This window comes from Panthera tigris, chromosome A2 (assembly GCF_018350195.1).
Source record: "Panthera tigris isolate Pti1 chromosome A2, P.tigris_Pti1_mat1.1, whole genome shotgun sequence".
In the NCBI taxonomy this organism is placed as follows: domain Eukaryota; kingdom Metazoa; phylum Chordata; class Mammalia; order Carnivora; family Felidae; genus Panthera; species Panthera tigris.
In genome coordinates, this window is record NC_056661.1 from 135,422,490 (window position 1) to 135,435,915 (window position 13,426).

At 34.2% G+C, this 13,426-nt stretch overlaps 1 long non-coding RNA gene across 1 annotated transcript in view; it reads left to right on the top strand.

Annotated features, from left to right (window-relative positions):
* The window catches only part of LOC122236458, a 102,141-nt gene that overhangs the window by 29,863 nt on the left and 58,852 nt on the right, over nt 1-13,426 (top strand). The window contains exon 2 of the long non-coding RNA XR_006214530.1: nt 3,722-3,849. This is a non-coding gene — a long non-coding RNA (uncharacterized LOC122236458). The remainder of the gene's footprint in view (nt 1-3,721; nt 3,850-13,426) is intronic.

Genomic DNA, 13,426 nt, shown 5'->3' on the forward strand with positions numbered 1-13,426 from the left:
ATAATAATCAGGCCTGGTTATATGATGTTTGTGGACAAAACTTCACGTTGAAACGTGTAATATGGATCACATGCCTGATTCTTGCCATTTTGTTGTTGGTATCGTTTTACAACATGGATTAAGAAGACAAAGAGATCAACCATATAGCTACTGTTGGTCAATAGTATTACAAACTAACACACTTTTGGTGAGTTAATAAAAACACAGAGACTTCCACATGTGTGACCTAGTTACTTATGACTACAAAAATATAAACTATTTCAGTAAATCTTAAGTTTGAATAATTTAAAGTCTCTATTCCTTTGAAAAAATACTTGAGCCACTTACTGTTTTCTGGTACTTGTACTAGACTGAATGTATAGATAGATATGTTTAAGGCAAAGATACTGCTTATAATGAGCCTAAAGAATGACACACACATGTATTCATGTGCACACATGCACACTGCCCCCAAATATTATAGACTGTTCAAACCTTATCCCCTAGTATGAGAGTTTTACAATTAGCTAATTTACAAAATCTGAAATACACTAAAGTGACATATGAAATGGAAAAAAGAAAAAAAAGAAAAGCCACTGGTAAAATAGAAAAAAGATACAACCTTGTGTCAACTGAGATATCTAGGTTTGCAAGCTATGACCTCCTATTGACCTCTTTCACAAATGTTTCCATATGTTTGAGAACCAAAGCCAGCCAACAGTAACACTAGTTTTTTAGTGCCCTTTTGAAATTACTGTATATATTTCTGGGAAAATTATTTTTGAGAAAGCATCTGGAGCCTGCAGTCTCTATTGGCTTTTGCACAGAACACTGACCAGCAGAATGCCATCATCGTCTTTAGGTTAGGATGCCTCTTCAATTTTTAAAGACTATTTGAATGCCATTCCCAATACCATGAACATAACACACTCCTTTAAGGGGTAAAATAACATGATTTTTAAAAATACATTAAATTTTTCACAGTTTATTTTTAGTAGTGTTGGAATTGTTATGATTATAATTAATGTCATCACACTAATTAAACTAGGGGAAAAACATCATTTTGTTCTAAATGCTGCTAGACTGGGGAAAAATATATATATATAATTCATGATGAGGCAGTTCAATTAACCTTTTGCACATGCTATGCGTTGGTATAAGCAGCTTATTTATGCCATCTGCTTCACTTGCAGGATTTAATTCACTGATGATATTATTGTCAAAGAGAAGGGATTTCAATAAGCTAGACAGTGCTAGATTTACTTAGGATTTGATAATAATTAAATGACCGTGTGTGTGTGTGGCTATATGTGTATGTAATTTATAAGGGGAGATCATTGTATGCAGTATATGAAGGCACAATTTTATTTATGAGGACATACACATTTTAAATACCACATAGTAAATTTTCTCTTCAAATCTGTTAAATGAGTCTTCTTGTAGTTTTGGTTCCCTTAATAATGCTTCACAGCTGTTTCATAGAGTAACCCTCTAGCTAGAAGCTAAGAACCTGAATTGATGGGATATGGGAGGAAACACACACCAAAGTAGTCCATTGAAAACTAAGATTTATTTTTATTTCTTATAAAAATGAAAAAGTAAAGGTATTTTGTATTCTAGTTTATACATGGATTCTTCCAGCAAGCTGCTAGTTACCCTGGTTTGAGAAGGCCCCGGTATCAAAATCTTCAAAGCACTTATCAAAGACACCTCAGCAGTAATGCTTAGCACAATGGCATATTAACAAACTCTTATTGGTGGATAACAGAGTTCAGTTGTGGCTGTGTTGGTAGATATTACGTTCTAAAATTATTCTGCTAGTCCAAAGGAAACTAAAACACATTTAAAAACGCAGTGAAAATGCATGAGGAAAATAAAATGTATCTTGCTGGCCTGTCCCTCTTGTTTTAGAATTACACAGCTTCCTCCAGCATCTTCCCATTCCAGCCCCTTCCCAGACCTACACCTGCTTCATGGCCCAGAGCTCATGAGGTGACAATCACTCTCAGGTATTGCAAGGCCTGCTTTCTAGACTTAAGTCCATAATGTTATTCACTAACCTGTTAAAATTTTAATAGCGAGCATTCCATGCTTTAGAGCAGAAGATATTTGGGGATATATAGATTTCTGAGAAATCCTTAGATTGTCTATTTCCTCTATAGTTATTGCAAGTTTGATTAACAAGCCCTCTGAGTCTGTTTATCTGATATTACGACTGTCTTGAGAGCTCTTTCTATATGTGTAATATGATAATTATAAGTCAAAGGCCTTTGAATTAATGAGATAAATATTATCAAGATTGAATTAGGAAACACTGTACCTGGTTAGATTCTGCAGAAAAACAAAACAAACACTACTGTCTTCTGCCTCTTGAAAATGTGGATATTTAAAGTCTCATTTGATCAGTCAGTATTGGAAATGATAGTCTGAATGTACTCTAACAAATGCTTCATTTGTTCTTTTCCCCCTGACCAAATATCAATTTCCTTTCACACTGCATCTTTATTAGATTATCTTTCTTAGAGGTTGATGTAGATGAATTTATCTGTCTGGCAGAATGCATCAGGAGGATTTTCTCAGACATGTTGATGCTGAACACATTGTTACATTTTCTCATCCTGTTATCCTGACATCTTTGGAGACATTTTTTCCTAAGCTATTTTGTATTCAGTTAACGCTTTTATTTAAAGTGATGCTTACTGCCCACAAATTGGTAATAAAAATATGTACTTAAGTAAAAAGTACAAGGTTTTTCACATTTTAGGGTAATGTCCAAATCAGAGTATCAAATGATATAAACAGTTATCATTGTAAAAATATAAAATAATTAGATTTTCACTAAATCTTTAGACAACTAAAGAGTGTGCCCCTAGAGAGTTAATATGTTTGTATTATCTATTTCAGTATCTTAGAACTTAGAAGGTAAGTTGACCACAGTGTCAATTAAGTCATTACTGATTTCATTTTTACTTTAAGCAATTACTTTCAGAAATTTCATCATTTGTAAAGGTCGTACTGTCTGGATGTGGTTCCTGCTTATTTATATTATAGAAGGAATGCAACATAACATTCATCTGAACTCATGTTATTCCTCTAGCTTTACTGTGCCTTTTAGGTAATTTAATAAGTGACTGGAAGATTTTTAGTTTGCATTAGAGAGCATAGGATTTCTTGTTGACTTTAGAGATATATTTATTAATAAAATTAAATTGTGTATTTACTGGACCTCAGGGGGTTTTATGAGTACAAAATAAATAAACAAACATGGCTCATGAGTCTATCATGACCCAGATGATACGTTTCCTGCACTCTACAGCATGCATTTTGCAAATGTTCCAAAGTGCCTGGTGCCTGTGGCAGTGAATGTACTAAGCCATCAGCTGGTAAATGACTTTGGAAATTAGTTGGAGGTTAATTCTCTGCCTCATTGGCCCCCCAAAGTGGACAAACTGTAATTGATTTTGATAGCTTTCACAAAGCACTTTTTTTTCTTGTGAATAATGAAGGTGTACTCACAGAGACATCCTCTGGTTATAGGAACAATTAAATGGATATCAATGAGATGTCATTAAGAGTTTATGTTTCTGTGCTTAATAAACTCTATCTTTAACAGTTTCCTTGCTTTTAAAATACTACAAATTCTTAACTGTCAAATGGTTCATTTTTTCTGTCAAGTATCTTTCATTTAACTCAAATATTTTGAATTAGGACTAATATTCTATTTCTGCACATACTATTATAGGGAGAAGCAGCTAAAGCCATGTACATCCATTTGTACCCGTGACTTCATGGAGGAAAGAATGTAGAGTGATCTTCTAGGAAAGTGATATCCTCATTTGCATCTTGAGTAAAGGAGGCAAAATTGATCAGGTACATGTTCACTGTCATATATACTGTTTAATAGTCATATCAAAATATCAAGTCAATGTTTTTCCATTTAAGTGAATTTCTCTAGTCTTTTACTCATGAATCTATTAATCTTTATCTTTTGCACAATATAGAACTATATTTTACATAATCTACACCTCTTAAAATCTAAGTTGGAATATCAAATAGGATATTCTTCAAATAGTATACCATGCTAATATGTCCATTATCCAATATGATGTCTCCCAAAAAGCACTTAGTAAAAATAAACGTATTTTCTTCACTATGGTGCAAAAAAAAAGAAAAAAACAAAAGGTTTGCTAATTAGTAAGGTTCTTCGCTATATTCATAGGATTAAAGTTCAGATTAGAAATGTCACAATTAAAGTGAAATACTGTCTGTCCACGGTTAAGTTTACAATTCATTGGAAAATAGTAAACTATGGAGTATAGGTAAACTTTTCTATTGTGATGATTAAAATGTTATAGTTAGGTTTTTATATTTATATTACTATATAATAATTTGGGGGAAATGGCAGAGACCATGCCATACAAATAATCTAAATAATGAGAAGATATATATATATATATATATATATATATATATATATATACACACACACACACACACACACACATATAATGAGGATATATATATACATATAATGAATATATATATGGATATATATATGGATATATATATATTTATATATATATAAAAACATATATATATATGGATATATATATATATATATCCATATATATCCATATATATGTTTTTTGTGTTTTTTTTTTTTTTTTTTTTTTTGAGACAGTGAGTGGCTCAAGAGCAGTGGAGGAGCAGAGGGAGAAGGAGAGACAATCTTAAGCAGGCTCTATGCCCAGCACAGAACTGTGCTCATGAACTGTGAGATCATGACCGGAGCTGAAATCAAGAGTCAGATGCTCAGGGTACCTGGGTGGCTCAGTCAGTTAAGCATCCAAGTTTGGCTCAGGTCATGATCTCGTGGTTCATGAGTTCAAGCCCCATGTCGGAATCTGTGATGCCAACTCAGAGTCTGAAGCCTGCTTCGGATTCTGTGTCTCTGGCTCTCTCTCTGCCCCTTCCCCACTCGTGTTCTTTCTCTCTCTCAAAAATAAATAAACATTAAAAAAAAAAAAGAAGAGTCAGATGCTCAACCAACTGAGCCACCCAGGCACCCCACTGAGGAGATATATGTAATTGAATCAATGACCCATCCTAAACATGCAAGTCTACCTTATCCAGGAGGTTTAGTGCGATGTTCTCTTTTGCTTTCAATGCCTTTTAATTGTTTACAGCCTCAATATTTCACTTGATGAGGAGTTGTTTATGTGATGTGAAGAGATCATCAAAGCCAAACAAATCTGTGAGAAATTCAAGGCATATTTCTCAGACCATCAATTTTCTTATTGGTAATAATGGAAGGAAAATAATTACCTTTTATCATTAGCATGAGATTAAGTGAGATAATGGCCATAATGCACGTAGGACAATGCCAAAACCTTGAGTGTGTATTAGTCAGCTCAAATGGCTTTAATAAAATATCATAGACCTTAAACAACAGAAATTTATTTTCTCACAGTTCTGAAGGTTGGAAGCCCAAGATCAGGGTGCTAGCTGATGGTTACCAGTGAGAAATCACTTCCTGGCTTGTAGATGGCTGCTTTCTCATGGTGTTCATATAGGGTGGAGAGAAAGAGAGATAGCTCTCTTTTTCTTCTTATAAAGTCATCAACCTATTGGATTAAGACCCCACCCTTACGACCTCATTTAAACTTCATTACCTACAAGAAGCCCTATCTTCAAATACAGTCACATTGAGAGTTAGAACTTCAGCATATGAATTGGGGTGTTGGGGGCAGATCTACTCCAAGTATATTAAAAATAATTTTTAGCAAATCAATCAGAGTGATACATTGCATCAACAAGAGGATAAAAACCATATGATCATTTCAACAGATGCAATAAAAGCATTTGACCAAGTACAACATCCATTCATGATAAAAAACCCTCAGCGAAGTAAGTTTAGAGGGAACATACCTCAACATAATAAAGGCCATGTATGATAAATTCACAGCTGACATCATCCTTAATGGAGAAAAGCAGAAAGCCTTATGCCTAAGGTCAGAAACAAGCCAGGGATGTCCACTGTCACCACTTTTATTCAACAGAATATTGGAAATCCTAGTCACAGCAATCAGACAAGAAAAAGAAATGGGATCCATCCATACTGGTAAGGAAGAAGTAAAACTTTCACTATTTGCAGATGACATGATACTAAATATAGAAAACCCTAAAGATTCCACCAAAAATGATTGGAAATGATAAATGTATTCAGTAAGTTTGCAAGATTCAAATCAATATGCAGCAATCTGCTGCATTTATATACACTAATAATGAAGTAGCAGAAAGAGAAATTAAGGAAACAATCACATTACAATTGAAAATAATAAAATACTTAGCAATGAACTTAATGAAGGAGGTGAAAGATCTATATTCTGCAAACTATAAAACATTAATGCAAGAAATTACAGGTGACACAAATGGAAAGATATTCCATGCTCATGGATTGGAAGAACAAATATTGTTAAAATGTCCCCACCACCCAAAGCAATCTACAGACTCAATGCAATCCCTATCTAAATACCAAAAGCATTTTTCATATAAGTAGAACACCCTAAAATTTATATGGAACCATAAAAGACCCAAAATATCCAAAGAAATCTTGAAAAAGAAGAACAAAACTGGTGGTATCACAATACCAGATTTCAAGACATACTACAAAGCTACAGTGATCAAAACAGTATGGTATTGGCTCAAACATAGGCACACAGATGAACAGAACAGAAATAAACCCACAATTGTATGGTCAATTAATCTTCAACAAAGAAGCAAGAATATGCAATGGCAAAAAGACAGTGTCTTCAACAAATGGTGTTAGGAAAACTGGACAGTTACATGCAAAAGAATGAAACTAGAACACTCTCACACCATAAACAAAAATAAACTCAAAATAGGTTAAAGATTAATAGATGTGACCTCAAAGCCACAAAAATCCTATAAGAGAGCACATTTCTCTGCCATTGGCTGTAGGAGATTTTTCTAGATATGGCTCTTGAGGCAAGGGAAACAAAATCAAAATAAACTATTGGAACTACATCGAAATAAAAAGCTTCTGCACAGCAAAGGAAATAATCAACAAAACTAAAAGACAATTTATAGAATGGAAAAAATATATTTGCAAATGATATATCCAATAAAGGGTTAGCCAAAATATATAAAGAACTTATACAAGTCAACACCAAAATACCAAATAATCCAATTACAAATGCGCAGAAGACATGAACAGACATTCCTCCAGATGGCTAAGATACACATGAAAAGATGCTCAGCATCACTCATCAGAGAACTTTAAATCAAAACCACAGTGAGATATCACCTCATACCTATCAGAATGGCTAAAATAAAAAACAAGAAAAAAAGGTTGACAAGGACGTGGAGAAAAAGGAGCTCTTGTGCACTGTTGGTAGAAATATAAACCAGTGCAGTCCCTGTGGAAAACAGTATGGAGGTTCCTCAAAAAATTAAAAATGGAATTACCATATGATCCAGTAATTCTACTACTGGATATTTACCCAAAGAATACAAAAAACATGAATTTAAAAGTACATATGCACCCCTATATTTATGGCAGCATTATTCATAATAGCCAAATTATGGAAGCAACCCAAATGTCCATTGATAGATGAATGGATAAAGATGTGGTTTGTGCACACACAAACAGACATGCACACACACAAACACACACACACACAAACACAGAGACATGAACACTGGAATATTATTCAGTCATAAAAAAGAACGAAATCCTGCTATTTGCAACAACATGGGTGGATGGATCTAGTGTGTATAAGGTTAAGGGAAATAGACAAAGACAAATACCATATTATTTCACTCATATGTAGAATTTAAGAAACAAAACAAATGAACAAAAAGAGAGAGAGAGAGAGAGAAACAAACTGAAAGACTCTTAACTGTACAGAACAACTTACGGTTACCAGTGGGGAGGGGAGGGTAGAATGGGTGAAAAGGTGAAGGAATAAAAGTACACTCATCATGATGAGCACTGAGTAATGTATACAATTGTTGAATCACTACATCGTATGCGTGAAACTAATATAACACTCTATGTAGGGACATCTGGGTGGCTCAGTCGGTTGGGCGTCCGACTTCAGCTCAGGTCACCATCTCACAGTTTGTGAGTCTGAGCCCCATGTTGGGCTCTGTGCTGACAGCTCAGGTCCTAGAGCCTGCTTCGGATTCTGTGTCTCCCTTTCTCTCTCTGCTCCTCCCCCACTCTTTCTCTTTCAAAAGTAAACATTCAAAAAATAACAAAAAAATACTATATGTGAACTAAACTGGGATTAAAATTTAGAAAAAAAGGAAAAAAGAAAACGTAAATTAACAAAAGTCTAAAAAGAAAAAAATGTTGGGGCGCCTGGGTGGCTCAGTCGGTTGAGCGTCCAGCTTTGGCTCAGGTCATGATCTCACAGTTCGTGAGTTCGAGACATGCGTCGGGCTCTGTGCTGACAGCTCAGAGCCTGGAGCCTGCTTCCGATTCTGTGTCTCCCTCTCTCTCTGCCTCTCCCTCACTGATGCTCTGTCTCTATCTCAGGAATAAATAAACATTAAAAAATATTTAAAAAGAAAAAAATGTCAAAGTATTTATTGGTATAAGCTCTACTTTCACTTCAGTTGGAGAGATGGAGACTATGTGATATATTTTAGATTAACTTTCTAAAAGTCCCACCAACTGAGTTGGCCTGATTAAATTCCATGTCCTCTATGGATCTATCTGTGAGGAAGCAAAGAGGACTTTTTCTTCCTTTATGCTCTTAACTCTCTGAACTGTGTTTGACATGGTCAAACACAGTGTCCTTAGAAGCCAGATAAAGCCACTAATAGGACTATTTGGCATAATAGCTGGGGGGTAATTGCTCTTCAGTTCTACAGATTTACTAGGAGACTATTATTGCTCTATTAGAGCTCTTTAGAGCCAGCTGTTTAAGCAGTGAAATTTTCTCAAAATAGGCCTTTACTGACAATTTTCCTCTTCATAATTGGTGCTATTGCCTCCATGAGCTCAGTTTTCCTTTTTCCTTTTTAGGTGGCTGATGGCTCTCAGAGTTTTTTCAGAGATGCTGCAAAGCATTGGGAATAGTTGTCTCGCTCCCTTGACTACTTCAAAATAACTCATAATATTTTCACAAATGAAATATAACAGAACTTTGTAAATTATAAGCCAAATGTAAATTCTCTGTAAAATTCAGTAAGTGAAATATTGAAACTTTTAGATGGATTTACCAGCTGTTTAGCTCTAGTAGGAGACCAGAGAAATGATTGGAATATATGTTAATAGAACATATTCAAACTAAAACAAAGACAGAAAGAACCCCCCCCCTGAAAAATATGTGTTTGTGTTTGTGTGTGCATGTATGTATGAGAGAGGGAAAGAGAGAGAGAGAAGGAAAAGAAGAGAGAGATGGGGGAGGAGGAGAAGGAGAGAAAGTGAGAGAGAGAGAGAGAGAGAGAGAGAGAGAAAGAGACAGTGAGTTGGGACACAGTGTCAAAAAGAGAAAGATAATGCACAGAAAAATATATTCATATAGGGAAGAGCCCAAAATTATCCAAGCTGATGAAAGATATTAACCCTCAGCTTTCAGAAGTGCTACAAACCCATCCATGAAAATACAACAGGGACTATATCTAGACATTATAGTCAAATGACACAGAGAAAAAATGTAAAACCAGCCAGAGAAAAGAGGCATATTTTCCTTACGGGAAAAACAATGATTTTGAGATGTGGCGTGTCAACAGAAGTAGAGGAAGCCAGAAAATAATGAAATGCTATGTAATGATCTAATCAATTAATTCAGATTTTAAACTATACAACTGCATCCTCCCAAAGGATGGGAAAATAAAACAATGTCAGGCATTAGAAACTGACAAGATTCAGTGCAACTACATATGTATTATAAAATACATGAGAACAAGTCCTTCAGACAGAAGGCAGGCTCACAAAAATACTGAAAAAATGAAGAGTCAAAGAAAAGCCAATGTGTGAATAGACATAAAGTAATAGTGACTTTCAAAAACATTACATTTCAATACATATGTAGCAATTAATTGTGTGTTAAAAATAACACAAATTGTGAGAGAAGAGGATAGAGAGGTAAGGTGATCTAAGTTACTGCATTATTTGAGAACTGGTAATAAGTCAAGGAGGCATTTTATCATCTCTATAGTTAGTACTAAATGAATAGTGAAAAGAACATGTAAGTAGTGGCTTGGTGGTGGGTAGGGGGAGAAACAGAATAATAAAAATACTGATTAATCTAAATAAAGGTAAGTTAACAGAAAAAGAATGCTGAACATATGAATTCAGTAGAAAATAATAAAATTCTATGTAGAAACTCAAATACTTTTAATCTAAATGGATTAGATACTCCAATTAAAAAATGAGCATTGTGGGACTGCATAAAAAGAAAGCACATCTATATTCTGCTAAAGGATCCACTTAAAATATAAGATATTAGAAAAAGCATCTGAAAAAATTAGAGACATATTTATGCTACCAAAACACTGTATAGTATATTAAGCAAAGAAACATCCCTTAATCTGATAGAACATCTACAAAAATTCTAGAGTAAACATTATGGTTAATTCTTCCTCCTGAGAACAGCAATGAAACAAGTATACCAGCTATTGCCACTTCAATTTTATATTTTCCTGGGGTCCTACCTAGTGAAATAGAGAAAGGAAATAAAAGACATAAGATTTGGAAAGAGAAAACATTTTTTTTTTTGCAGATAACATGATTATTTGTGTTAAATGTCCCCAAATTCGAGAGACGGGTATTATAATTATAAATTTAGGCACTTACTGGAAACAAGAATAACATTCACAGTTAATTACATTTCTATAACCCAGAAATAAACAAATAGAAAATTAAATAAAAAACTTTTATGTAGAACAATCAGAAAAATCAAATTCCTAGGAGAAAATCTGATGAGAGAACTCTATTTTCTTTTAAAAGCATTATCAATATGTGTTACGTCCCCAAATAAATGGAAAAATATTCTGCTCTACACATTGGAAGAGTTGGTATTGTCCGTTCAACACAATCCCAATCAAAAATCTAGCTGTTTTTTTTTCTTTGCCAAAGTTGAAAAGTTAACACTAGATGCAATGCTAAAGGCAATCGAACATGGAGATCAAAGTGGAAGACAAACTAAAAGATTTTATTTTTTTAATTAAAAAAAAAATTTTAACGTTTATTTATTTTTGAGACAAAGAAACAGAGCATGAACGGGGGAGGGGCAGAGAGAGGGAGACACAGAATTGGAAGCAGGCTCCAGGCTCTGAGCTGTCAGCCCAGAGCCCGACGCAGGGCTCAAACTCACGGACCGCGAGATCGTGACCTGAGCCAAAGCCGGACGCTTAACCAACTGAGCCACCCAGGCGCCCCCAAACTAAAAGATTTTAAAGCCTATTATAAAGCTAATAATAGAAAATAATACTGTGGTAGGGATACAAGATTAGACAAATGGGAAATTGGTACTGATTCTAATGTCCAGACGAAGACCACATGTATATGGTCACCCGATGTGAAAAACATGGCTCTATACTGCAGTGAGGAAAGGATGATCCTTTCAGTGAATGGTGCAAAGACAATTAGATATGAAAAAAAAATCAGTTTTGAATCCTACCACATTTAGACAAAACAATAAATTTAAGATGAGTATAGATTTAAATTTGGAAGTTAAAACAGTAAAGCTTTTGGAAGGAAGCATTGTTTTTGTGATCTTAGAGTGGACTAAAGTGTCTTAAATCCAACACAGAACTTGCTAACACATAAAGATTTTAGTACTAGATTTCATTAAACTTAACTTTTGTTCATCGAAAGACACCATTAAAAGATGGGAAATGAAAGCGACCGAGTGGGAAGATATATTTACAGTGTGCACTTTGGACAAAGTACACATGAGGAGACTGTATAAGAACTTTTACATACCAATTACAAAAAACAGACAAGATATTTGAACAGACATGACATTAAAAGACCATCAAAATGATCAATACATGTATAAAAGGCCCTTGAACTCATTAGTAATCAGGGAAATGCAAATTAAAGCCATAAAATGATGTTACTAAAAACCCCTAAAGAATGGCTTAAATAAAAAAAAAAAGAGAGAGAGAGAGAGAATGTCAAAATAACAATTTTTGTGTTGGGTTTAAGAAAATGTCAAGGTTGTGGAGTAAATGCAACTCTTTCAGTGTCTGGATAAATGTACATCGCTACAAGTTGTTTTTGAAAATTGTTTGTCAATATTTACTACAGGTGAGCTGTATGCATGCATGCCCCTTTACTTATGCTCCATGACCCAGAAGTTCCCCCTTTGGGATGTACTCAACAGGACTGTGTAAATAAGTTAACCAAAAGAAAGGGATAAAAAATGTCACAGGAAGGTCATTAATTAGAATCTACAAAGGGAAACAATCCAGATGTACAGCAAGCGAAATATTAACAAATGTTACAACATGTGCATGCATCAAAATAACGTGCAAGAAAAATGAATAAACCACTACTACACACAACATTACAGGCATAATTTTGAGCACAAGAGTTCATATACAAAACTCACACTGTGTAATTCAATTCATATGACATTACAAAATTCTGGATATTCCTGGGGAAAGATATGGTTAGAAACTAGGGTAAGGAATGGTGGGAGTTTATTGGGTACTGATAATATTTTGTTTCTTGATCAGAGTGCTGTTTACATAGGCGCATCTACTTTGTGAGCATTCAGTGAGCTGCACATTTGTATTTACCTCAAACAGACAACAGAAAAATATTAGGAAACTATAGGTATTTTGCTATTTTAATAAAATAAAAAAATAATAACAAGGTCTAAAAAAGGATGTTTATGTAATTTTAAGATGTCTATCTTTATAAATTAATAGAATAACTGAAAATTCATAAATATTCCTTTGCCAGTTACATACCCTTTATGGAGATTGCTACTACTACCTCTCTTACACACCCACACCTCTTATTTCAAGAATAGTTCCCTAAATCGCTATGGCTCTTTCATAGTTTCCTCAGAGTCAATATAGTGGGTGGTGGCCTGTGTTCAGTTCACCATTTTATTAGGCATTAAACCACTTTTAATTTTGATTCAAATATTTTATTCAAAACAAAAAATAGAGTGTGCATTTTCTACCCATTACATTTTCTCTGTGTTCTTAGATATATGTTTTAAACCAATTTTCCTTTTTTCAACTTTTTATTTTGACTCACACTAATATTTTCAATACATTAAATAAATCAAAATGTATTGAATATTTAGTAGTTGCTAATTGTTACTACTTTGAATTTATTTTATTTTAATATATGAAATTTATTGTCAAATTGGTTTCCATACAACACCCAGTGCTCATCCCAAAAGTTGTCCCCACCCTCCCCTCCCTCCCACCCCCCATCAACCCTCAGTTT